Source organism: Poecile atricapillus, chromosome 1, assembly GCF_030490865.1.
Source record: "Poecile atricapillus isolate bPoeAtr1 chromosome 1, bPoeAtr1.hap1, whole genome shotgun sequence".
In the NCBI taxonomy this organism is placed as follows: Eukaryota; Metazoa; Chordata; class Aves; order Passeriformes; family Paridae; genus Poecile; species Poecile atricapillus.
In genome coordinates this window covers 164292200-164319724 of record NC_081249.1, presented here as the reverse complement: position 1 = coordinate 164319724, position 27525 = coordinate 164292200, and the positions used below count along the sequence as shown (strand labels likewise).

At 43.5% G+C, this 27525-nt stretch overlaps 1 protein-coding gene across 5 annotated transcripts in view; it reads left to right on the top strand.

Annotated features, from left to right (window-relative positions):
• The window catches only part of FOXN3 (forkhead box N3), a 205468-nt gene that overhangs the window by 34717 nt on the left and 143226 nt on the right, over positions 1–27525 (top strand). For 3 of the 5 annotated variants that reach the window (XM_058831310.1, XM_058831301.1, XM_058831260.1), the window contains exon 2: positions 3349–3473. The exons of 1 other annotated variant lie outside the window; for it this stretch is intronic. The gene's annotated coding sequence lies outside the window, so the exon portion shown is untranslated. Of the gene's footprint in view, positions 1–3348; positions 3474–7049; positions 7231–27525 lie in introns of all 5 variants that reach the window. One more of the 5 variants, XM_058831275.1, reaches the window with a different exon arrangement.

The window sequence follows — 27525 nt, the reverse complement described above, 5'->3', positions numbered from 1 at the left end:
CTTCTTTAACAGAAGAAAGATTAGAAGTATCATAACCTAATTAGCAATCCTGTGTTTCTCATCTTTATCTGCCACCAGGAACATGTCCCACGGTGGGCTCAGGGATCCCACCTCAATCTGCAGCACATCCTGGGAACCCTGTTCCTTTCTATTGCCTTCCTTTGTTATATTCTATTTTCTGTCTGTGCTTGGGGGGGTGTTGTTTGGGTTTCATTTGACTCCAGTTTAGTGTGTGACTCAGCATTGCTGTATGTTTTGTTCTGCTGCTGGTTTCTGCATTCCCCAAACCTCCTGGTGCTATCAGCTGATAGCACCAAAGTGTCTTACCCTAAATTTGTGGCTGTGATCTCCACACCAGCTACCACCCTCCTTTGCTTGCTGAGGTCTTCCCTTGGCCATGCCATCCTATGGTGGAGACCATGTTTACCTGGAGATAGCATGCACATTAGCCAGTAATTGTCATATTAATTACTTTGTGGTAATGGCATGGTATCAAGCAGGGTCCATGCAGACAGATTCCCCTGTTTACCCCACTGGCCTGGCTGCCCTGGCCCTCTTTGAGTGCCCACTCAGTTGCTGGGAAGCTCAGCTCCTGCCGTCATCTGGAGCTGGTGCTTTCTTTCCCATGTGTCTGGATAGGATATGTCCTTTTTATTTTACATCCTGGAGCCTTTAATTACTCTCAACAAGTCCCTTTCACACTTCGAAAATCCTGTAGCAATTTTAGCTAGAATTGCTTTCTCTGAGGCTTTGGTTTAGATGAGTGCACCTGCTCTGGGGTTCCAGTGGTAATTGGGCTGTAATAGTTATGATCCTTTAAATGCACTTAAGGTACCATGAGCTTTAAGAACTGATAACGATGCAATCTGGCATCTCAGCACTGGTTTTGTCTTGTCTCTGAGCATTTTGGTTTAAATTGTATTGTTTTGCCATTTGTGAAGATTACAGATATTCACAGGTTTTGGAACTTGGATGTATTTAATCAAATGCTGCCCTGTGTTCATGTACCCATCCCACAGATCTGGGTCCTGGGCTGCTCCTCATTTCCCACTCTGCCAAACCCCTGCTGAGCTCAGTGGGAGTTTTGCCAGAACAAGGCCCTAAAAAAGAAGTATGACTCATTTGAGCAGTTGTGCTCATTTGTGCACCAGTCCAGGCTCACGTTAAAAGGATATTAAACAAAAAATACTAAAGAACCTACTTGTCTTGTCCTTGCCTAGAGCAAACATTTATCCTGGGACTGGTCCAGCAGGTTAAAGACAGCTTTTCCTCTGGTTTGTGTGTTACTTAGGATTTTGTGGTGTGGATACTGTCAGAGCTTTTACAGTTCTCTGCTGCCTTAATTCCCCTCTAAGGAGGCAGAACAGGGAGGGGGACAGAGAAAAGAGAAAGGCATCTCTCTCAGGCATGTACAGTAGCAAGAGGTGTACAGCCTGTAGCCTGCTGCTGAACTCAGAATATAAAATTTCCAAAATTACCAGTTGTGAGTGTGATAATGAACTGAAAGCAAATATGGTTCAGTTTGCTGTGAATCATTCTTAGGGGGTTTAACTGGGCTTGGATGAGCTGGCATTGTTGCACTGCAAGAATAGAGTTGTTTCAGAATTAGACAGGCATATCTGCTTGGCAATGCAGAGCTGCAGCATCCCAATGGTACTGGGAAAATTTACCCTCAAAAAGGCCTCCTAGGATGGTTTGAGGAAGTTCTGTGGCTGGGGAAGGAGCCAACTTCTCCCACAAGGTCCCAGGACCTGGGAATTCACCTGCTGAGACCAAATGCTGTCTCCTCTCTTTGAATTTCCCTCAAATGAATACTTTGAGTTAAGGTAGTCACTGTGAGATGGAAGATTTTCCATCACCAAAAAAGCCCTCTAAACTCTGCTGGCAGGGAAAAGGGGCCATGGAATTATGATAATGGTAACTGCTATAATGAGATGTTACTGTAAACAAAAATAAGCATTTTTGTGCTCTTCCTTCTAGCAGGAATTTAAATTCTCAAAGCAGAACCACCTGTTCAGAATGGCTCAGACGATGTTCTACATCCAGGCAAGGAAAATACTTTCCTTAGGAAAGTGATTGTAGTTTAGCTCCATGAGAGGTACAGGTATGGGGTGATGCCCTAACTTGGTGTTTGACTGGTGTAGCCTGACTAACCTGTGATGTATAGGGAACCTGAAAACAGGAATTGCCCTGTCCTGTAGTGGGGAGGCACAGAAATTGCGTATTGCCCTCTTTAAAGCCATGATCGTGATTATGGGATGAGGCAAAGAGATTTATATAAGCTATTCTCATTAATGCCAGTGGGAATTACTCAGAGCTATACAAGTGCATCACAGTAAGAAATGTGCCTTGGCAGTTCACTATTAATATTTGAAGATAGTGCAAGCAAAGTCTCCTTCTCTGAGTCAAGTGGGCAAAACTTAGAGATTTGGCAGGGAGGGGAAGGGAGGGGAAATGTTGTTATTTCTGTCTTTGGAGGGGTTATAGAAAGGTGAACCATTCATACATACAGATCCTCAGATACAAGGCGTTGCACATGTATGTGGCATATTAGCTGTTCCCATGGTTATAACTGCAGGTATTTAGCTACTGTCTGCTGGTTACTGATGGGCAAGAGCCCATCTCTCTTTTTAGGAGCTGCTGACCATCTTTGCTGACCCACTCAGTGCTGGTGCTCACCATGGGGCAAGAAAGGCTGCTGCCATTCTGCTTGCAGATACATGCTGTACTTAAACAAGATGGGGAGACTGTAGGCAGCAGAAACAATGCATAAGCAAAATCAGAATTTGTGATTTTAGTCTAGTGAAATATCTCAAAGAGCTTGATTTGTTTGAGGCGTCCATCAAAGCGGGTAGAAAGGACTGTGTATTTATATGAGGTACAGTGAAAGGCAGACATTGACCTCTACTTGATGTTTCTGAGTTAGTCTTTATTCCTTTGTTTGGCTTGTATCACTAACAAGCTTAGAAGTTGGTTTCTTCATATTTTGCCTCTTTTTTTTTTTTTTTTTTTCTTTTGGCTTGAGTAGGCACGTAGTTTCAGTCTTTCAGAAAATGTGAGTTCCATTAGGAAGTATTATTGTATTTATGGATCCTGTCTTGCAGTTTACCCAGTAAAGCCATGCAACCTTCTTCTAGAATTCACCCTCCTTCCATGGATGGCAGAGCTGGGCTGCAGCTGGTAGCAGTGTGGTACTGTGGTGCTTGTCCAGTCTCTGTAAGGACTGGGTAATTACTGCCATGCTGTTTATACAAATTTTCTTTATTATTCTTAGCATTATTTACATAGTTTTTTATGCAAACTCATTCCACTGAAACAAGATAAAGTAAAATTTACTATTCCTGACAGATGTTGACAGCTTTGGAACAATGCAGGACACGCTGATTGCATCCATGCAGTGCCACTGGCTCGGAAGAAGGTTCACCAAAGCAGATGAGTCCTGCCTCTCACCCTGCGGATGATAAATGCCAGAGGTAACCTTTATAGCAGCACGTTTCAGGTGACAGTTCAGCCTGAAGCCCAGGGTTCCCCTACTGACAGGTCATGGCTCATGGCCGCACAAGTTGAAATTAATCAGTTTTCACATTCTTGGCAAATGACCTGGTGAGGAAAAGTTGGTGCTATGGATACTTGGTGCAAACCACCTTCAGGACTTTTTACTAAAAGTCTAGGGTCTTGGAGATCATCAGCTGCTACACATAACACTGAGGATGGTTGTGTATACCCTCAAGTTGAAAGCAGAGGATTTAACAAGAGGACAGCCACAGAGAAAGCACATTTCTCTCTCAGCTGAGCAGTGGCCAAATCCTGACCCAATGTCTATACCTCTTATCACCCTATATGGCAGGAACTCTGATAGGGTTTAGCAGCACAATGGTATGTGCTGTTTTGATACTTCAACAGAGATAACAGAATGCCTAAATAAATCCTGTTTGATGCTTAAATAAGGATTTCATCCTGCTATGTCTGTAGGCAGATACCAAACTGAGTTTATAATTCACAGTCCAAGAATTTCATCCCTTCTTTCATTTTCTTTTTTTGCATTCCAACTTGGAGTATTTTAACTAGGTGGTAATTATGGAAAGGAAATAAAGAACGTAATCACATAATAGTCATATGGAATAAAGTTAACAGATAATTAGGTGTTGGAAACCATGGACCTAAGAAGGTCCAGTTACTTCCTTAATACTGATATTTAATTGGGCATTAAAAGGTAGAAATTCTTGAATGTTCACTGCTTTCCTGTTATTAAAAAACAGACGAGTGAGGGTGCATGTCTCCCATGCCTTGCTATGTGGCAACAGTTACAGGGTAAAACTACTTGAACACCCTGCCACCCTTACCATATCTGTTGCTTAACAACTGTTAGCACCATCAGGGCCCGGCCAGGAGCGCCACACTTGTAAGGCCACAGCAGCTTTTAGACTACAGTTAAAACTTCTGCTACTTTTACTATTCCTCCTCATTGTAGTTTAAGTAACTGAAGCTGAGCCTAGCTGCAGGATGGGTAAGGGTGCAGGAGGTTGGCTGAAGTGTGGTTCCCTCCTGAGTGCCGGCATGGGCCAGTGGTGGGAGCTGGGAACAGCTGTGAGCACCAGGGAGAAAACCCAGGTGAGGGCAGCTCGGTGGTTGCTGGGAAGGGAAAAAGATATTTTTATTCCAGCAGCTAAAACCCTTTTGTATTTTGGTTTCTTTTACCAGCTATTTATCCAAAACATTTGGGAGAAAAGCTGTCTCTTTATTAAATATTTAACACCCTTGCCTTCAGCTGTGGGCTGAGAAAGCTCCCAATCCACACGTGAGTCACCAAGAGCTCCTCCGACAGAAGCAGAGGAATTCCAGACTGGAGATTGCTAGAGGAAAAAAAAGGTTTCCTGATTTGGAAAAAATCCAAAATGGTTCGCATTTCTCATATATCATAAAACTAGCACTGCAGTCAGTCTGCTGGGTATGTGGACAAGGAGTCCCAGAGCCCCAGATCTGAAGTGGAGAAGCTCTCATAAGTGCTAGGGAGCATCACACCCTATATAATACAGATGACAAGTACACCCAGTAACTGGTCTTTTATTAAATGCTGTCTGCATTTGGATCCTGACATGTCAGAGGTGACAAGGTGTAGATCACTGCTTCCTGTAGTAGTTTGTTCCACTGGTGAATTAGTGCTAGTTTAATCCGTTCAGCTTTCACCTCCAGCCATCCATTAGCAGGCATCTCTCAGCAAAGCCAGGAGATCCATGATTTGGAAGTGCCCCTCTCTCTCAGGATGACAGTCTGGGATTCATGTTCAGAGAGCAGGAGTGCAGGCTCCTGAAAAAAGAGCGTATGGTAACAAATGAAGCGATAAGAATGAGTTGTGATAACAAAAAAGGTCACTGCGATCATAGAAGTGCTGGTGGTGAGCACTGTGCTTACATGTGCTGTGCAGGCATGGAGCATGGGATCAACTCTTTTTATTTCTATTAAAGTGACAGGAACTGAATGAATAAAATAAGATGAAACTTTTTTGGCATGTGTCTCCCTTTGGCCAAATTATTTTATCAACATCCTAAGGAATTTTTCAGCTGCAGAGGTATATGCCAATCTTTGTACCATGGCCAATTACAGAGGCATCTCCAGCAGTGGTTTTACACCTCTTTCCACTGAGGAGCACTTAAAAATTTTTACTGGTGATGAGGGTTCCTCATATAGCAAACTTACACTTCCTGACAAGAAGTTTACTCCTCCCATTACTATTTGTAGATACTTAAATGGGGTTTACAGTATATAGCAATATTTTCACTTGTTGAAAACCATTGGTCTGTGACACAGGTAGTTTCTGTGCACTCTGAGATCACTCCTACAGGGAAGACACGGCCATTAAACATTTTTTTAGGCCATGTGCTCTGAGTACTTCAAAGGAACTTCTTGTAGCTAATGTGCCAGATTCTGATTTCAAAGCAATGTTTCTATATTGCCTTGTTTTGAGCTTATTCCTGACTTAAGATTATGAGAGAAAGATCATTTTTCTTCTGGTGCTTGAGCTTAGAAGTACAAACCTTACAGCTTCACCACCTAGACCTACATGGCGCCTATTGGAAGGTGAGGGGTGACACCAGTAGCATGTGTTAGAAATGCGTCCTCACTTGGGCAGCACTGACTGGCCAACATATTCTGGTACAAGTCACTTGGCTCCCTTGACCAGGACCTCTGCCTTCTGCAGGTGGGACCTGCACCTTTTGTGTGTGCCTGCCTTTTGGGTAGAAAGGGTTAACAAATACGACTCTTTCTGGCCTGTGCTCTGTTGCCCTATCTGGGAGGAGTGAATGAGGTTGTCCATAGTCAGTTTGAACATTAAAGACTGAAAGTGGTCAGATTTGGTGGCCATTCTACAAATAACTGGAGACAAGATGATCAGGAGATGGTTTGTACCAGCACTATGGAAAATGTTAAGACTCTTTTTAAAACTCATTGACCAGATGTGCTACAATGTGTACCTGGATGAAGGTGTGTGTAAGGACTCCTTACCAGGAGGAGCTGGTGTGACCTTCCACCTGTGCCTGAGCTGGCTGACACAGCTGGCAGCCCCATTGCCTACCCGTAGCTCAAATTGCCCAATACTGCAATCACCAGCTCTTTGATGAAAGGCAGGTTCATGTATCAGATTGTTGAGCATTAGGGATAGGGGATTAGATTTGCAGTGTAATCTTTCTGTAATATGCCTCTTGATCCAGAGACTGTGCTTTATAAAAGATCTCTTTTCTCTCTGACATTCGGGAGGCCTGCTTGGGGACGACTATCTTCTACCTTCATATGCCGATAGTAAGGCTGCTGACCTGATGTTTGTGAAGGTCACAGCTGCACCAGGCAAAATTAGTTCTGTGCAGGACAGTTAAGTAGATAGGATTTTCTCAGTTGTAGTTGATTTGCTTTCTCTGGGTTCCTCTTGCAAAACCATTTAAAGTCCATTCCCCTCTGCCCCCCCACTGCCTATTTATGGGAAAAGCCTGGAAGTGGGATATTCCTGCCTGGGGTCCAATTCTCCTTCAAGCCTTATTCTTATATCTTTCCAGGAAAGTGTCTACAGAGGCTGGGGCAGGCTGTGTAACCACTCTGGAGCCTTGGGTTGTATTTCATCCCATCATGAATGTTGTAGGGCCAGTTGGGCTGGTCCTCCCCTGAGTCAGTTGACTGCAGGTTTGCACTGTCTGCTTTCGATCCAGAACTCTTCTGGGACCCTTCTGCAGATTCCTGGTAATGTTGCTGCAATTTTAACTGAGCCCCTTTCCAGTCCAGCTTTGTTTCTGGAGCCAGTTGATGCCAGTTAATCTGAGTCAAAATGCATCAGAGCCTGTGTCTTCTAATCAAGGAAAAAGATTTCTGATTTGAGTACCAGATTTGGCTGGTTATGTTCTGGCCACTAGGAAACCCGTCAGCTACCTGGCTGTGCTGGCAAAACATGACATATGGTTGTGCGTGGGAAGCCTGTTCCTTGCGAGCATGGTGAGGTACAAGAGGGAGAGTGATTTTCACCCAGCTGCATTTTACTTCAATGACTTTGCCAACGGGATATAATTATGGTGGATCTTTGCCTGCTGCCTCAGGTTGCAAAGCAACCACCAATGGAAAAGACCTCTTGTTTCTAGGCATCCTCGTGTTTTCAATCTCTTTTATTTTAAAGTGTAGCGAAACCTGAAGTCTGCAGAAATCATTGCCTGGTGCATTTGGGAAGAGATAACTGGAATTTTTGGCAGACTCACTGACAAAGTGAGGGCTCTGCAACACTGATGATAGACTGTGTGATCCCAGTTCATTTCCATGATCTGAATGGGGAAAATTCATAGGTAAATTTGCTTGAGGGCCTGGCAGGGGCAATGTGGTGTGTGAAGGGGCTATCTCCTTCTTTGCTAAGTCACCTTCAGCCCAAAAAAATCTTTGCTGCCTGGGACTATATGGAAAAAGGGAGTATAGAGATAATTGAAGCAAAGGAGAGCTATTCTATGGTACGTTCCCACCTCCCCAAAACTGTAGGTGATCAGAGTTTAAAGGAGATGAGCTTTAATTGCTCCCAGAGCTTCATGTCTCTCCTCTCTGGATACCAGAACAGTGCTGGCAGCAATTCTGGGTCCTGAGGAGTAGGGTCCAGCCTGCCTGAGGGAACTGAGAGGGCCACAGAGAGCAGGTTTGTCCCCCAGTCCATGTGTGCCAAGCAGGTCCCCTCGACCTGGTTACTGTAATCAGTTGTATTAACACAGAGCCTGTGTAACTCTGGGACAGTGGGATTCTGCAGACTGGTCTGGAATTGATGCTGGAATGTCACAGAGTAGAAACTGTTGGAAAAGAGAAGCAGTAAAACAAGATTTTTTGATTTAATTTTCTTTTCTAAAAGCTTTGCTAACTACCCTTGTCCTGTACTGCGCTGAAAACATGCAATAATTCCCATTTGTCTTTGGCATTTTCTTTTGCTTTTTATTGGTATCTCCTCTGACGCTGTGGCAGTATGTCCTGTGCTGGATTACAGGTATAAATTCTGCTTTGGGGTTGGGCTTTTTAGTCAACACGCATTTGGGAAAAGTGTTAGCAGCTGTCAAGGGGACAGTGCGCAGCCTGTGAACGTGCAGTACTTGGAAACATCGGCATCCTTTGTGTCTGTGTTTCAGAATAAGTCTGAGGCATGCGGATTTTAGGTTTTCTATTCAGACAGTATTACATTAGGAATATGAAGTATTTGACAGTTCTCTTATATTTACTCTTTTAATGTCAAAATGTGTCACATCTGGTATTAATTGGTGGAAAATTATGGCTCTAATTTACCAATTTGATTGTCTGGGAAAACTGAAGAGAGTGCAACATAATAAATGAATGCCTATTAATCTTTAAAATTTGTCTGTTTACTGTCTGTGGTGCTGTAAACAGCTTTCTGGAAATACTGTTATTCATGGAGAGGAATTACTGCCTGGGAGGGCCATGGCCAAAGAGTTTCAGAGTCACTGAGGGGACGATGTGGCCTGCAGAAATCCTGGCCCCACTGGGGGGCTTAGACACGCACGTGAGGAAGGGTCTCCTCCAGGGAGGAAGGAGGCTGCCATTTGTTACTAACCCTGTGGGGGGCAGGCACAGTGTCCCCATTCCCTTGGCGTGCCAGCCTGTCCCACACTGTCCTGGCTGTGGGGCAGGAGGAGCAGAACAGGGACATGGCCTTTGCTCTTCTCTTTCCCTTCACCTGCGGCTGTTAACTCCCTCTGGGTTTTATAGTCCAGGGCACAGGCTGCTGTTTGATTGATGCCCAAATAAACATATTTGTCCACAGTAGTTGTATTAATCATTGTTAGTGAACATTCAGTTCCAACCAGAGCTCTCCCAAACCCTGGATTTTTTCAAACTTGCCGACACAGGAGCATAGGCAAAAGAAGCTGGGTTGTTCTTCCTGGGGTTGCAGATGAAACAGTTTGTCTGGCAGCAGCGAGTGGATCACACCCAGAGCGCAGATACACTTTGGCAAGGCACTGTCACTCTGTCCTGACAACCCCAGCTCTAACGAGACAGGCCTCCACTGCCTCTGCAAGAGACAGGCAGGCAAAGCAGAGGAAGCTGGTGGCAGCACACTGTTACTTGGGTACTGTGTGTGGATGGTGACAGGCTCAATAGCTTTTCTATCAAAAGACACACATGTGTTTGTGAAAATACTTTTTTGGAGGATCAAATACCAGGTGCTTATTTTAGGAGCAGAAAGCCCTGAAACATGCCAACTCTGGAATAAGCTGATTCTGAAAGCTGACATATTCTGTATGATTATTCCAGTATACGCCATCTGTCACTAGCATATCCAAATATTTATGTATTTTGATTATTATAACTGTTACGAGGTTACTGAAGCTCATAAATAATTTCATTTTCAGCAATCACTTTATTACTCTTGCATGGTTTAATAATGACATTTTGCATGTGCCTGTTCAGACTCTGACACAAGGAAGCATGGCTATGCAAGTGACAGCCTTCTCACAAAAAGCCTGTGGCCGGGGTATGCCTGAGTCTGTGTCCTGCCTGGGTCTGTGCCACTTCGCACTCCCTTCATCTCCTTGGGCTTCAGACTGCGCTGCGCTTTCATTCAACTCCATCCTGCCTTGTCAAGTGACTGCGCTTAGATTGGCAAATGATATAATATGACTAATTATGTTTAATGCAGATAATGTCTTATAATCAAAATAAAGAGTGGATTGCAAACAGATCCTTAAAGGGCACCAGGCGTAGAATTGACGCTGTATTTATTACCAATAACATCACTGAAGTGCTAACAGCTGCTCGGCTCCAGCAAGTGCAGCCCCTTTGTGGAGTTTTCCAGAAGAAGGGCTAAGTGTATCAGAAGCACATTACAGCTGATAATAGTAATTAGTTCAGTAGAGCTCAAAATGTTTTGTAAAATATTATTATCTTGATTTTGCTACTCTGCAAACCGTGGCAGAGAAACAGCCTCCTTGGCTCAGAGGAGTCACTGCCGTCTGTGGGGGTGGTCTTGGCTCTGGTGCAGGGCTGCTGCCCTCTCCTTGGACCATATTGCTGTCTCCAGCTGAGTCTAGAAATCCAAGGGATGTGCCTTTTCTATACCTGCCTTCATTTTCACCAGTGTTAGCAAAGAGACTTCAGCAGATGGAGGAGTGCACTGCTGTGGAAGTAGATTTGGGTGTTAGATTTTTGAAAAGTCATTGTTAAGCTGAAAAACGAAACCACAAGCTATAAAGGTTGACAAAGCTCCTCTGTAAGGGACTCTTATTTTGCTGTGTACATTTGTTTTCTCTTGCTTACTAAAGGGATGAGGTGCAATCTAGGTTTCAGAGAGAGATGGCTGATTAATCTGTCTGCCAGGTACATATGGAAATAAATTAGCAAATGGTGCATCTGGGATTAGACTACAGCAGAGATGATAAATTATTGCCATCTTCCATGGCTGTATTACTGAAGCTTCACTGGGTTCCCAGTACTCAGTTGCTTGCTATTCACATGGTATTACTGTGGCTGTGGGATGGAAAGCCTCTGTATTTGATGCAATTTTCTGTGATATGCTAGTTTGGAACTGATCTGGTCAGACCCATAAGGATATGCTGTATACTTGGATTAAGTATAAGCAAAGAGATTTGATTTGGTTCTTCTGCTCTGCATGAAATTCTGCTGGTTTCTGAGTACAGGAATGCTCAGGAAGGAGAAAGGCAAGGACCTGCAAGAGGTTTTTCCACTATCTGCAGTCACCCTCCACCCTTTATCCCAAATAGCAGTTATTTATCTATGCTAACACAAAGTTGTGAAGCCCTGGAAGAGAGTATTCTCTGGCCTGTACCTCTCCCACCGTCCTGGCTTGACCCAGATGTAGTTCCAGATTGCACAACTCCATCTTATCTCTGAGATCAAGAGTGAAACACCACGGGGGCAGGTGGTATTTGCACTGAATGCTGATACAGACTTCTCAGCTGTGTCTCTGCTTCTGCTGCATTTTTATGTCTGTTTAAACTGATGTGTAGCTGATGGGCTGGCAGCTGAGACGTACCAGCAATGCCTACAACAGGACATGCAAGTGGAGTAAATGTGACAGCAGACACATGGTGTACTGCCTTTCTGGAGGAAGAAAGGGTCATGCGGAAGTTCTCATCAAGTCTGTGGCAGTAATAGCTGTGGTGCAGAGGTGCCAGGTCCTGTGGCACAGCAGGGAGCTGTGGGAGTGGTGGCAGCATTGCTGGAAAAGCTGCAGTTGGGCTTTCAACAGCAGTTTGCAGCCTGGTACGGAGACCCGGTGTCTCCAGGTCGACCTGCATGGGCATTCCAAGTCTGTCAAAACCAGTGCTCATGCTGGAAGCTGTGCTGGGGACTGCTTCTGCAGGCTGACTCTGGGGCACAGGGTGGAGATGAGCAGCACAGGATTCCTGTAGCGCTGCTGGGTGCTGGTTGTTATCCAGCTCCCGCCTGTGGCACTGGTGAGTGGACGCGAGCCTGGCACAGGGAACAGCCAACCATGTGCTGCACCGGTCTGCTGCACCTTCAGGCTGGGCAAGGTGAAGTGCTGGGCTCGAGGGACTGGGTGGCTGTGACAACTGGTTTTCTTCTCCAGTCACTCCTTGCATTCCGTGAGTCAAGCACAATTAGGATGTGTGTCTTTGTAATTGAGTAAGGCTGAGGAGAACAGTGCCTTTCGTTAGATGCATGGGTGGGTGCCGAGCTGTAAATCTGAGCTAGCGAGGATTCTGAGAGCTGTGTTCAATTAATCCAAACACAGAAATGTTTACTAGAAATAGATCTATTTTCCAGTGACTTTATTTGCAAATTTTGGTTAACAACAGCAGTTTAGTCCTAATACGATCGTGTCAAGCAGCAAGTGGGACTTACTGTTGTTCCTGGCCTTTCCCACAAAGTATTTTGAGCAGAATGTGGAGTGAGTCAAAGGAAGCACTGGCTGATGGATGAACAGATTGCAGCACAGCCATCTATTTTATTGCGCACTTCCAGGGAAACCCCAGAAAATTAGATGTGCAGTTTTTAACTATACAGAGAAAACTAAAGAAATTACATTATGAATGAAAAATTAGGTGGAAATATCTACTGTCTCATAGACAATTCAGGAATTACTCCCTCTAAAATATTCTGGTTTATGCACACATTTAATTTGTGCTCTGGGAGCAGAATAAAGTTGCTAAGATAAAACAGTCTAATAATGATTTATGTAAATTTATTTGAACAAAGCAATGATGTAGTTGCCTATAGTAAATAGTTTGGAATGTGAAATGGTATTTACGAACTGCTTCTCTCTATATGAATACAATAGATGATAGGGGAAGCTACATGAAGAAAACATAATTTTACATTCAAAAAGGACTCTGATGCTGTGTCTAGTGAGCAGGACAGCCAGTCGAACAGATTGCTGAGTGTCTGATAAAATAATCTCTAGCTTGATTCTTCCTAGGCTATTTATAGCCCATGTTTAATTTAAAATTTAGGTATGTGCTGCAGATGACCCTAACAATCCTACCAGGGCCATGTATGATAATACAAATTGTTTGCCTCACATTTCACATATGCCAAAATCTCAAGTTGCTTTACATGCAGAAAATCAGGCTCCATATCCTGAGAATATGGCTGAAAATAGGAAAACAATTGTAGTCCCCAGCTGCTACGGGCATATGGGGCCAAATTTATCCCATCTGTTGAAGGTTATGGAGTTCCGCCAGGGATGACTTTGATCCTGTATGTCTAGCAAAGTGGAACCAATATGTCAATATAAGACATCTTGCTACTTCTGATGTTCTCCCAATAAAACATCATCATTCAAAGTGGCGTGAATTTCCCGAGTGCCCAAGTCACAAACACAGTCATGGGGGATATTTCAGAAGTGCTCTGATTCTTGCTGTGTTGATGTTAAAGCAGTGAACAGCAAATTGGCTTTTTCCTCAATGAGGGCTCGTGGTGTAAGTGAGTGTGTATTGGCCCCAGGCACATAAACCAAGGGCCATTTGAAACATTTTCAGCAAAACACTGCAGAACAGAAAGCTGTTTCTGCATTCAGGTATTGCAAAGGACGTTCCACTTGAAAAGCTTTTTTCGAATCAGGAATGATAATGCCATATAGAAATAATAGGGTTATTCACTGTATTTGCTTTGGCATACTAGGGCATCTCTAGATATCTGGTGATGGGCAGAGCCACAAAGTCTGCATTTGTCTTCAGCCATTTACAAGTTTAAGAGACATTTGAATCCCTTGCTTTGAAAAAGACCAAAATCCTTGTCCCCAGCAGCTACTCCCTTGGGGGCTAGAAGGATTCAAGTAAAATGATGCTTGTCATCTGACTAGGGTTCTAGTGACAGTTTTTGCAGTTAAGTTCCTCCTGGTTTATTCTGGACAAGTTCTAAGTGTCATGTGTAGGAAAGCTATGTCTTCTGCTCAGGACTTCACTGGCGGCTGGTCTTTCCAGCACCAGGCTCTTGTGTTAAAAGCAGTAATGAACAGAAAGTGACTCTCTTTGGTCTCATGCTTTCAGTAAGGCTGTTCTTTTGGGCCCTTCATGCATATCTGAGCAAGACTGGGAAAATCATGTAAGCACTGGCATGAGATACCTACAAATTGGAATCTCTAACCGAGCTGGTGTTTATTTTCAGCAACGCTATACTGGACTCTGTGAAAGGCAGATCTTGATAAACACTGCTCCTTAGCATAGCTGGCAAAATTTTACATAAAATTATCCTGGGAGATGATTGTAGAGATTAAAATGTGACTGCAGACATTTATAATCAAATTACTTTGCCTCCAGTCGCAGTATATAGTAACTTATAAAGAGGACTTTGCATGGCTGTGGACAGAGCCACTTCAGTCTCTGTTCAGAAAGCACATAGGCACTGTTATCCTGGAGTGAAAAGGTATGAAAGTACAGTGGACTTGACCCATAAGCAGCAAATGGAAGATCATCTATTTTGCTCTATTTATTCCTTTGTGATCACTCTCTTCTCCCGGGGGCTTTCTCATCTGCACACTCTTCATTACTTATGGACTGCTAAGCCAAATCTCCAAAGACATCTGAGAAAACCTGACAGGTTCAGTTTCAAATCTCGATCAATGCTGCATTTCCCTCCAAACCAGAATTAGCCCCTGGAAATTGGGGTGAAGACATATGTGCCTTTTGTTTGGCTCTATGGGAAGCCATTCCTTTGCTGCAGCTGACGAAAATCAAGGAGATCACCAGATCATTTGCCGAGATGGCACATCTTCCTCCAGAAATACATGGTTAATTTTACTAGCTCGACTATTTAATGTGCCAGGTTATAGCTAACACTGTCTATTACTCGTAATGAGCTAAACTGGGACATCTCTGTCACTTGAGGGTGCTACAGCTGAAAGGAGGGTTTCATAAGAAGCTCTTGATCTGTCAGTGGCGACCACAGCTCTCGCATCTTCAGCTGAGATAAAAGCACTGTTTGCTTAACAGGATTGAATTTTCCTCAAGGAAATAATTGAAACAATAGGAGAATCACCCAAACCTGCACTGAGCATTAGCAGATGAGCTGGTTTAAAATCGATCCGTTTGGAAAGGAAATAATGCGCAGATTGGTCAAGGTAATGATGGTATCGGATGATAAAATGGACGCGGGGGTGAAGAAAGCTTGTGAGGGATATAGTGTCACCTAAAAGCTTTACAGAAGTGCTTTTATTACCCTGAATCAGCTTGGTTTTGCACTGACACTTAGCTGTTTGCAAAGAATTATACCTGTCTCTGAGATAAATACATCTGACAGTGAACTCTTAACCCCTCCTTTTCTGCCCCTTCTGGGCAGTGGCAGTGGAGAATGAGATACCTTCAATTTTTCCAGATACAGAGTTAGAGAAAATGGGGTGCAAAAGTACGGTACATAATTTACTAGTGAGCAGAACACTACAGGAAAATTAGAGTCATTATTGAATGTAATGAAACCTGACAAATTAGAGTTTCATAGGCCCTCCCTGAGATTAGCGTGATCCATTAAACATGCTCTCTGACTGCTAAATGGCGTTGTCCCATTTCCCCATAAGAACTTGAGAAATTCTGAGGTAACTCTGGCTAACAGCTGATTGAAAGCACCCAATCAAGAGCTCCTTAAAGTAAGAGGAGAAATTATCCTGATTAACATTATTTCCAAGAAGGTAGTCTCTAAGTAGGCTGTAAATTGTGTTAGAAGCATTTGGGTATTGCAGGGAAGGCTGAATTTGACACTGAAGTGGCCACAAAGTAATGTACGAAGTGGAGTGATCAAGGGAAGAACATTTTGTTGATTGTGGTGGGAAAATTGAATTACTCTCAGTTGCATAGCTATTCAGAATATGTACATTAAAGTGAGTGATACACAGTTTAAAAGAAGAGCAAGCAAATACAAAGAACAGAAAAAGCCCCTTTCACAAATCCTTCTTGCCTCATTATTTATATCTTAAGATTGTTTTCACAGGGCTGGTCATGAATGCCTTATCCATTATGCTAAGATATCCCAGTGATGCAAACTAAATCAATACAATAGTATTCCTTAAAATAATTGCTTTTTCCTTGACTGATTCTACATTAAAAGCAATCTTTAAATGACAGCCATTAGCATGTGAGACCTGGTCACTGGTACTGACTGAGCTGCATGAGATAAATGGTGAAGGGTCTGTGTGATAGAGCTGGTACTGAATTTCACAGCAAAGCCTTCAAATTGGGAGTCAGTGAGAGAGTGCATGAGTTGCCAGTTTGGGATAGAAGGTCTTCATCTTGTGGAAGAGGTAGCACAAGGATATTCTATAGTTCCTGGTGCTTCCACCATAAGCTTCCTTAAGCAGAGGAGATGCTGTGGCTGTAGTTGAGCACAGTAACATTCCAGCCCATATTAGCCTCTCTGTAGGTAAAACGTCTCAAAATCTAAATCCCACATCTGAAAATGTTGTATAGCATATATGTGCAGTTTAGTTTTGCTTGTTCCATGTTTTGGTCAAACCCATCACCCATCCCAAGTCCCAGTTTGGGAGGTCCTGCATTCTGCCAGGCGCAGTCCACAGTGTCTTTCAGAAGATTCCAGTGCAATGATGCATGCCATTGAAATGCAATAAAAATTGAAACTTGGAATAATGGCAGGCATTAATAGATATTTCTGATATTTCTGTGCCAAATATTTAAGTGAAATGCCAAATGGCAAGTTAAAAGAGCCACATGACTACAATTTAATGCTAAGAGCCATATAGTATGATAATGTCATTTCATTTCATAACATCCTCAAAGCTGGCCAAAGCTGATCTAGAAGATTGATTTGTGGCATTTTTCCAGGACCATTTATTAAAAATGGCTCAGCTAGTGGTGCTTTGGGTGGTGTTTCAGCCAGAGCAATGGCTACTGGTAGTATTGAAGTGCCATCATGGCATGTAAAGAAGAATTGAAGGAAGAAGCTTTGAAAGGTTGCAAAGGAAAACATTCACTTGAAATGCAAATAAGATTCCTGTAATCTTACCTCTGCCCAGGAGTCTTTTCAGCATGGTGTGGTGCAGAGCAAAACATGATGGATGTGAACATAGTCCCAGAGAAGTTAAGTTTATTCCCCCCTAATCTAACTGCTTATAAACATTTATAGTGCACATCCCTGTAATATCTGAGCTCTGTTTGACATTGTTGTTTAGGACTGGCAGCTCATGCCTGCTGTGAACAGGAGATCTTTGAGGAAGATCTCTGTTGGTTATGATGTAGCTTACACATAAAAATATTTACGGTAGCTGCTTACATGTATCCTCCTCTAAAAGATAAAGCACTTGAGTGCAGGCTGAACGCCTGCTACCTTCTCATCTCCCTTATGTTCATTATAAACCAAGAAGACAAGTTTTTTAAAAGCTATTCAGATATTTTGTGCTGTAACTTTCTCTGGTAGATATATTCTTATTGATTGCAATGAAACACACAGAGTAGAAGAGAACAGATCAATTGAAAAGTAAAGTTAAGACAGCAAGCACACTTCTTTTCCACTTACAGTAATGGAGGCAGTTAGGGCTGGATCTATCCCAGGTGTAATGCTGCTGAAGTCAATGGGGTAGTACCAGCGATGAATTTGGCTCCCAGTGTTTTGTTTTGACCTTTTCAGAAGGTTGCTCTGCAGGAGTGAAACTATTAAATACAGCCAGCGATACCTTAAGTTGAAATATAGAAAAGGCAAAACTAGTGTGCATAGCACCTTTTTCATTAAGTAAGAGGCCTGATTTTTTATAGAGTAAGGGCAAAAGAATTGATTCCAGATAAGTGCTAAAGTTAGTCTCAGGTTGCCCTGGTGAATAACAATCCCAAGTTGGCCTGAGACGTGAATATCTGCATTTGTGCATGGCTGTCTGGAAGGGGCTGCATTGTCTTTTTGTACACCTCTGTGTCAGAATGGGTTTGAGTTGGATATCAGAGCCTGTAGAGATGCTATTCGTCTACTCACCAATGATCCAAAACCCAGCTGAACATATTTCTTCTTTCAAGTTCAAGGGTCTTGAAATTGCCTGGCAGTGCTCAGTGTGATGATCTTTGTTAGCTGGTGCGCTTGGATTTCAGTAGACACTGCAGGTTCTTCACACACTGCAATTGTCTCAGGAGGGCAGGGACTAGCTCTGTGACTTCAGAGTATTTACAGTTTCAAACCATTGTTTTACATCTTTGGGTGCACTAATCCAGGCTGAGAGAGTGCAGCATATTCTGTGGCAGCTGACAGGCAGCAGTGCATCTGAGAATGGGCCCTCCTACTGCATTTCCCTCCACTTTCCAGTGGTCTCTGAGAGCAGCAATAGTGAGCACTGTCCACAGGGACAGAGGCTTTGCTAAAAAGGATGGAGATGGAAAAGCTTTGGCTCCTCCTCAGACAGTTGGATTAGCAAGGATGGCAGAAGTCCACAGAAGACTTTCAGAGGTGTGCTGCAGGAGGTTCCTTTGGCTGGAGTGGGATCAGGGCAGCTGGAGCAAACACTGGTGCTGCTGCTGTGGAAGCGAGAGCTGTGGGAGGGGGTGCCCAGAGATGTGTCATGCTGTCACACTGCCTTGGCCCAGAGGTGATGCTCAACAGGTGCTCCTGGGGTGGCTGGCTGTGTGCTCCTAGCCCTCTTCTCATAGCTCCTTTTCTTTCTCTTTTCTCATATCCAGACCTCCCCTGCCCTTTCCTTTTACGGCCCCTTCCCTCCTCCTGTCCCTCCCAGCAAAGCTCCTCCCCAGCTGAGTTTAAGGCACTATGGCACTAAACTGACATGTGTAGTGTGTCAGTCTGCTGATGTCTGCAGCCCTAACATGGGCTGTGGGCTTTTAGGGGACAGGGTCTGATCCCACATTGCCTGGCTCAAATGCACCAAGGCCTCCCCTTCCCCTTAGCTACTTGTACAGTAAATGCACTGATTTGCAGCAAGTTCTGATTTTGCTAGTGAGACAGGGAGGAGGAGTAAGTAGGCCTGAAGATTACTTGAGCCACTTGGACCTACCCATCCTGCACATGCATGTGAGGTGAGAGGATTTCAACACAGACAACTCTGAATAAGACCATTCACGTTGATGGGAAGTTTTTAGTCAAATACAATCTTAGTGTCCTCATTTGCCCTATTTCTTGCACCTTGTAATTCCTCTCTTAGGTGAGGTTTGAGTCCCTGTCCCAGCAGAGGTTTCCAAGCAGGAGACCATGAAGTAGTCTCCAGCAAGAGCTTTCTTACTTTCGTAGAGTCTACAGCACTATGTTTACTAGTTTCTTCTAAAGTGTTATCATAAATAATTAAAGCTAAACTGTGCTTGTTAAATAAATGAGGAATGCACATGTTAAGATGCATTATCTATGTTTTAATTGCACTCATTTGTTGATGCTGTCCTTGGGTAAGGAGGCAGGAGCTTTCTGCATGAATGAAGGGCTGGGAACTGCAGGATCTGGGCTGAAGTTTTTTGTTTGTCCAGGAATTTTAAAAATTAGCATAGTGGTAAACATCATCCAGTGTATGAGATGCTGTTCCTGGAGACAGGTGCCATCCTTCTGCAGTGGGCTTTAAAAGTGTGGAGAAACTACTTCCTGGGGTGAAATCTTTACAGAGGTGGTTTCTTACATCCAGGCTGCTGTTCAGGATGTGCAAGACAACCAAGTGAATCCCAGCGTCTGTCATGTTTGCAAGCACGTATGTTCATGCTGAGGACTTAGCAGTGGGCACTGCCCACGCCTGCCTAGGCTGGGCTGCCCCCAGGGCTCCCCGAGGTGTTCCCTGTGCTGCTTCCTGCACCGGGGGCTCTGGTTGTTTTATTTCCTCCTGTGATCCTGTGAGGGGCTGTTAGTCCTGCTGTGCCTGCGGGACATGCGCACGCTGGTGCCTGTGCTGTGTGTGGCGCCCCAATCTGTGCACACTGAGCCCCCCAGGGCTCACTCAGCTGGGAGCTTGTAGCATCCCTCCCTTCCAGAAAGCCATCCAACTTCACCTTAGAACTGCTTTTGAAACTAATTGCTGCACAGAGACTCACTGCTGTCCTGATTAGTGATTTGAAACTTCTGGACTTAGTAACTCCATCTTCATTAGGAAGATCTGTTTTTATAATTGTCTCTAAAGAGGGCCTGGGGGATTATTAGGAGATGGCATTCATTACTAGTAAAAATACCATGAAGAAATTTCATAGACAAATGTTGATGTTCTGGGTGGTGTAGATTTTCTTCCGCAAGGAAACAATTTTATCTAAAAAGCATAATTATCTTAATAGTTATCTTGAAAACTAAAGGGGATTTTGAAGCTTGGTCAGGGTTTTCTAGGTTGTTGACACCTGCAGTGCTGAGCAGGAAAGGTGAGGCTGGTTATTTGGGGGAAAAGCCTGAACACAAACCAACAGAAAAAAGAGTGTGGAGGAAGAGTAGTAGCAGTGTCATTGGTAATGAAGGGCTTTGGTAGAATCTGACAATTAGGAAGCAGGCTAAGTTGGAGAGGAATGAACTCGGGCTGCAGACACCAACTTTGGAGCTTGGGGGTTAAATGCTAATAGAATATGGCAGGTGAAGAACAAATTATTTTTATTTGTTTATTTATTTTGTTTATTTATTTAACTCTAGGAGGTTACAGGAGGGGCTAGTAGCTACAAGATCTGCCGGACAGTGTGATGCATGAGTAACCATCAAGAGGATTTGCTGGTAGGAGGGGAAGGTGCAGTAGGGCTGCCCTGCATTAGCAAGAGATGGACAGAGCAAGGTGATGAGCAAAGGGAATTGGTTGCTTGCTGAATTTCTGGAGATTTTTGACTACAGAAAGCGAAGTGAATATCAAACACGTTTGGTGCAAATCAGAAGTAAGTACAATACACTGATAAAAGGCAGCTGTCATATCAGATGTCTCCATCTATGGTCACTGAAGGAATGTAGGTATCCTTAAGATACTTTCCCACAGCATCTATACTGTGTTTTATTAAAATACTTTTGTCTTTAGAGAGTAATAATAGAGCAAGAGGGAATGATCTGCTCTTTTTTTTGTACCTTCTTGATGTTTATTTTGGTTATTGTGACTTCTGAGACATTTTTAGTTAGTATTTCTTTCTTAAGCAGAGTGCCTGTGAATGTTTCAGAATCTCATGTCCGAGGCCGCAGAAAATATTATTTTACTGAAGAGGAATGGGAAAGTGAATTTTCTCAGAGGAGATAAGTTTTTGAATGATTGTTTGTATCTGCATCTAGAAGAAAGGAAATTATTATTTCTTACAGCAGCTGAGAAATGGTCATGAGGAAAAGGAAGCCATTATTAATTAATCATCAATTATTATTTTAATATTTATGTAGCACTATGTGACTGGTGCCCCACAGGGATGGCAGATCATCTCTCTGCCTGAGGAGCCTACATTCTAAATTTAGCCATGGTGATGGCTGCTCATGGCAGATGATGTGTTTTCATCATTCCCTGCTCTGCCTTAGCTTTTCACTTGAATCCCATTTTAATTCCCCATCCCCTATAGAGGGAAGCCGGCACTAAGCAGGAATGGCAAGATCAGAGTCTGAAACAGTACAATCAATGCAGTAAACAGAGAGGCAGGATTAGAGGTCTGATCTCAGAGTTACATCTTGCAATCCTTACCCAGAATTGCAATAATGTAAACAAAATCTTTCCAAGAATAAAGAGTGCAGGATTTAGTGCCAATTTGGAAAGACCTACCCTTTCTGGGCCCTCCTTCTGATGTCCAAGTAAAGTTTTGGGGTTTTTTTCAAAGTCCTTACATTTACACACTCAATGGTGAGACCTGGCCTCCATGGAACTGGTGGCAGCCGTACTGGGATGTTTCTCTTACTGGTGTTTTCCCTGACCTTACCTTGTGCTGATGTCTCATTCCTGTTTCTGTGCTTTGAAGGTGTTTCTGGATGCTGTGCCTGATGCTGCACTTGGCTGGCAGCAGTCAGTAGGGTAATAAACTCTGATTGATGTATTCTGATAAAACCCACATATTCAGATTGTAAGAATTAGATACATCACAAGGGTTGTATCGTGTAAGGTGGCAGTTCCACAAAGTGTCAAACTGGGCTCTGTGATTCAAAGAATACATTTATGTGGCAGCCTCATGAAGTGGAGTAGATTTGAAAAAGCAGCTGAAAATATGCAGTACTGAGAGAAACCAGCATTTATGTAAAGTACCTATCGTTGTCAAAGTGTGGTGTAGTGGCTAGAACAGAAAATGGGAGTCAAACAGTCTAGGGTTTATTTTTGGCTCAGGCATATTTGTACTGAAGTCAAATTAATTGGAGCTAAATACAGAAGTCTCTCCTTATACAGGATTTTTGATCCACTTTCAGAAGTCTGTTAGAGATATGTGCTGTTTTATTTTTCTAGAGGATGATCTAAAAGCATGGAAGGAAATTGCTACATTTTGTATTAATGCATGCAAGTTTTTTCCATAAGCATGTGAGTTAGCATGAGATGTATGACTTCTGTGCTGGGAGGGATAAATGTGTGGAAATCTATAGCTATTGACAGGTGCCAGTCTTAATCAGAAATCTGTTGGCTTCACTGAAATTTTGCATAGATATTTTCCCCTGTCAGGTGACCTACTTAAGTAGAAGAATACTCTATAACAGTCTTACAGACATTTCTGGGCAGGGAGTCCCTGTTCGGCAGAGTAGAAGTCCAGGACAAAAAGACGTATTTTCATTTATTGGTACATTTTCATTCATTTAAATTAAAAAAAAAAAAAGAATAAAGGAAGTTTAAATATTTTTAATGTGACTTTTGCTTGTTGAAAAGATTCTTTAAAGAACCAAACCAAAATAATCTGATATCTCCAGGGGAATGCCTGCATAGTGAGGTATCCCAAAAAGGTATCCCAGTGTACTCCAGGGGAGTTCTTTTGAAGAAGTTCAGCCTCCTGGACAGTGAGTTTATCTCTGAGACATTGTTTACAGGAAGTGTCATGGTTTGGCTGTCCCTATAGTGTACTGTGCAGGGGGTAGCAGATATATCCTTAGAGATCACAACAGGAGAGGATGTTGTAGTTCCCTTTTGTTTCAACTTGCTTCCAAATTGAGACAGTTGCTCAAATGTACTCCCAAGAATGAGACAAGAGACAGTGTAAGCGTATGGGCAGTGGGTTCTGCAGAGACATGATTTGACAGTAGTTTCATCTTTCTGGGCTGGCTCAGGCCTCTGCTGCACTGAGTGTTCTCTCTGTCTGTATAGAGCTGGGCATGTTCCCTTTGGGGATCAATATCTCATAGAAAGGCCTAATCACCTAATTCAGTACTTGCAATGCACAGTCCTGAAATAATTCACAGAAAAAAAGTGTTGTATAACAGGGTGTGTTACTATCTTGATAACCTGATGAGAAAAAAAAAGCAGAGCTAACAGAGGAGAGGGAGACACCAGTTTGGTTGCCTGTGTTGCCATCTCCTGCTGGCAGCAGAGCAGGATGGGCACAGGACTAAGAGCAGCCACAGGTGGTTTGGCCATTCTGGTTTGCGTAATGGCCAAGGCCTGGGTACACCCAGGACCATGTTCATTTCTGTGCAGGACAGTGCCCCTAGACAAGCATCTTGTGAGATGAGCATTCTGCTATAACTGCCCTCCTTTCTCACAAGTGCTGTGTCAGAGGGGAGAGAAGCAAACATTCAGGCAGGGCTGTAAGATGGCACTTTTGAAAGTACCTGAAGGCTGAAGCAATACTAACTTCACTGAAAGTCATTTAAAAGTCAGTGAGACTTGGGGTTTTAAATCTTTCTAGTGCTTTTCTTACAAGTTAGCATCAGTACTTGAAAATCTAATCTATTAGCTGTGCCTCCGTTGCACCATCCATCTGAGGATCTCTAATCAAAGCTATAAATATCTGTAAATCTGTAATACCTTATGAATTCTCTATATTGACTTGAATTTTGGGATGTTTACTGTATGAGTGTATTGATTTAGGTTAACAGGAAAAATAACCCAGTCAGTAGTAAAAACTGATGCTAAATCAGCCCAGTTCAGGTGGGTGACAGGCAAGAACGGAGAGATTCAGCAGGCAAAGGCCAGCAAGTCAGCCTGAGCAGCTTGTGGGGCCGGTCCATCTTCTCCTCGCTGGGACAAGGGGGAGTCCAAGGGAGACCTGCTGAGGGGAGCGCAGTGTGTCCTGAATCAGCTGTAATCATGTTACCATCAGGTGACGCAAGGTACACCTGTCTGCTCTTCTTTAACTTGCTGTTAAGCAACACCTCGGATTTAAAGGCACTGACAGAAGTCCAGTAGAGTCCTTGCAGATGGTTAGGTAAATAGGGCTCACTCAGGGTCCTGCTTCTCATACCAGGGCTGCCTGTCCCGGTAGGAGCAGCTGCAGGATTGTGCCCTGGGAAAAAGAGTGATGCCTCACACCCCAGGAGGTGCGGTGAGAACAGCAGAGGAGTCGCTGACCGCAGCACACTTCTGGGGGAAAATAACCATAGGTTATCCAGTGCAACAAGCTGGTATGGACCTGTACTGTGTTGCCTGAAGCCATTCTGTAGACTGCAGGGAAAAATATTAGTGATCTGCAGGAAAATCCAGACTCCCTGACATGGATGTAACATTAGGCTTAGCTGCAAGACCAGAAGCAGTAGAATTTGTAACCTGAGTATCTTCTTTTCTGGTTGAGCTCCTTGGGATATTAACTCGGGTTGTTCTAACTCAATTCTTTAATCCTTGTGGTTTATAAAGCAAAAGAGCTTTCTTTCTCTGTTAATTTCTAGTATATTACTTTCTTGTTTTAAATAAAGCTCCTGCTCTATTTTTGAGTAACATAATGAGTGAAAAATTACTTTATTCATCCTGGTGGCAGGACAGCAATTTGTTACACTGCCAGCTAGAGGACCTGGATCAGAAACAAATTTGGGTTCCCAGGCTCTATGCCAGAAGAGCTGAGACATATTTTTGAGGTGATGTACTTGGACTCTAGGGGGAGATTGTTGACTGAACTGAGCTGCTTTCACAAACATCCTGCCAGCTGAGCCTTGACACACTGCTGGTCTTTGCCTCAAATGGGCAAGTCCCCTGCCCCACACTGTGCACTGCGGCTAGGAACTGCTCCCAGGAGCTGGAAGTGCAGGTGAAGAATGCAGGATGCTTGCAGCAGAAATTAAGTTCATGCTTTCACACTTCTTATCACTTATTCCACTGATCCAAGCTCAAGGATCATGTACAATGATGACTGAGGGTTGTTGGAGGGGGGGTTGTTGCCCTTTTTATGTGGGGCCAGAGCTGAAACTTGAGCAGAAGATGACGCAAGGCCATTGCTTCCCACATGACCACCCCAGACTTGACCTAGTTCCACTTCACCCTTTGAAAGCACTCCCTCTCTGTTACTTCCCTGTAGCCCTTCCTCCATGCTCCATGGTGCTTCCTCATCTCCCAGACCATTTCCACCTTGGCCATGCTCTTGATATCTTAGGCAGATGCAAGGTGGAAGCTGGAGGCACGGACTTCTAGTGGAGCAGCCCTGAGAAGTTTGGTAGCTCTGAAGCTGCAGGTTTTTTAAAGGACTGAACCTGCTTAGGGTCTGATCTGTTTCAGTTATTGTTTGTGTGAGGCAGCATCTTCCAGCTGCTGTTCTCTTCATGGATAAAGATACTGTCAGCTGGAATGATCTGCTTCCACATTTTGTATAGACATATTAAGTGCTTGGAAAAGCTCCAGGTACTTCAAGTGAGTCTGTAATGGGAAAACCTACAGGCTGAGACTACAAGGGTGAACATGCTGTTAGGACTATTTTATAAAAAAAATAACTCCTTTTTCTTTTATCTGGGTAGACACAATACTGATAATTATGACTGTATGATTAGATGGTCATTGATAGGTATGTTTATGTATTATTTTCTGATGTTTATGTATACCTGTAGTTATTTCAGAGGGTGAAATACAGGTTCTTAGTAGCACTGTTGGAGCAGTAGGAAGGTACTATAAAATCAAGAGAAGTCTGCATAGACCTGAGTCATGTGTCCTAGATATACAGTAATTACCATAATACACAAGAAATGGGGTTTTCAAGCAAAGCTATGAGGTGACACATTTAAAGCAAAGGAAGAATTTTTTTCACACAGTCAATAGTTAAAGCATGGAACTTCTTGCTACAGGCTGCTGTTGATGCTGAAGCTTACAGGAACCTTTTTGAAAGTTGATAGGAAAAAAGTATCTTTGGGTTTACAGCATACCATGACATCTGACTGCATCTTTAGCTTCAGCTTTTAAGCAGTAGGTCTCTGGAAGTACAGAAGAATGCTTCAGAGTATCACTGTGCGTTTGCCCTGTTCTGCCTTAGGACATGGCTGGAACAAGGATGTGGCCAAGAGGAGCTTTGCTCTGACTGGCTTCTTCAACTCTTACAGTAAGCATTAAATGGAGTTATGTGACAGGGAGGTAAGGAAGAAATAATGATAGAGGGTTGGATGCTGATTAGCACTGGCATAAATCCAAGGATGCAATCAAAGCCACAAAGCCACAGAGCACTGGGGTACCTGAGGACAACTTCAGCCCAGCTCCCTAAGGACTCTGCAGGCACCAGCATCACACTTCCTGCTCAGTAAGGCAAGGACAGGCATAAATTTCCACCTGGCCAATTTCAAGATCTTATTCCATCTGTCCAACCTATGAGAGAAGAAACGGCTCAAGGGGAACCCATTAACTTCAGTAAGGACCTCTTTTGGGTACTGATGGCTAAAATCCTAGTCTTGAACAGAGCTGAGCACACACTTGCCATGGTGTGTGCATTCACACACACAAATACATCTATCACCAAGGGCCCAGCTGCAGACCCACACTTAACATGTCAGTGCAGCATGTCTCTGGCACCCTAAATCTGGTGTGTATGTATAGGAATTCTGAGTCAACCCTGGCTCTGTACAAGAAGTATGCAAGACCAGAGCTGTAGCAGAAGAGGAGGTAGGAAGTTGTTGATGGTAGTGCTCGTTTCAGCCCGTTTGTTTTGCCTTCTCCATTTTTGTAGAGGTTGTGACAATGGACAGAAATACATAAAAGTAAGGGCAATGTGTGTATCCTCTGGCCTCATCTGGTCAGCACATACAGATTTTCTCACTCAGCAAAGTGACTACCCTGTAATCACTTGGGCTTATAAATCTTGGCCTTCTGTTTTTTTGGTTGGGACCTTTGTGTGGTAACGGATGAGCAGAGGGGCAATTTCTTTCATAAGGAGTTGAGTATTATGCAATTTAAAGGGGCCACAGTTTTTCCTGTTTGTTGAATCTATGAGTTTTTTGCTTTGTGAACACCTGAATTTTCTACTTGCAGGTAAGAAATACCTACAGTTTGTTGTAATGATACGATCAAAGCACAGAGTAGCCCAGCGTTCCCCACAGACTGGCATATGCTGGGATCTTAAGAGCTATGAGGTTATGTTGTTTGGAGAGCCAAAAGGAAGGAAGAATAGCAGGACCAGTTTTCCAGCAGAGATAACAGCCACAGAATGGCTTTGAGTTGTGCTGCATTTGCCCTGGTACCCAGCATAATTCTGCTGTCCTTGCCTCAGCAGCATCAGCTGGCCCCAAAGTGGTGTCAGCGTTACCCAGTGCTGGCTGTGTGCCCTACCCAGGGCACGGCACTCTCGGAGGAGTTTGCAGAGA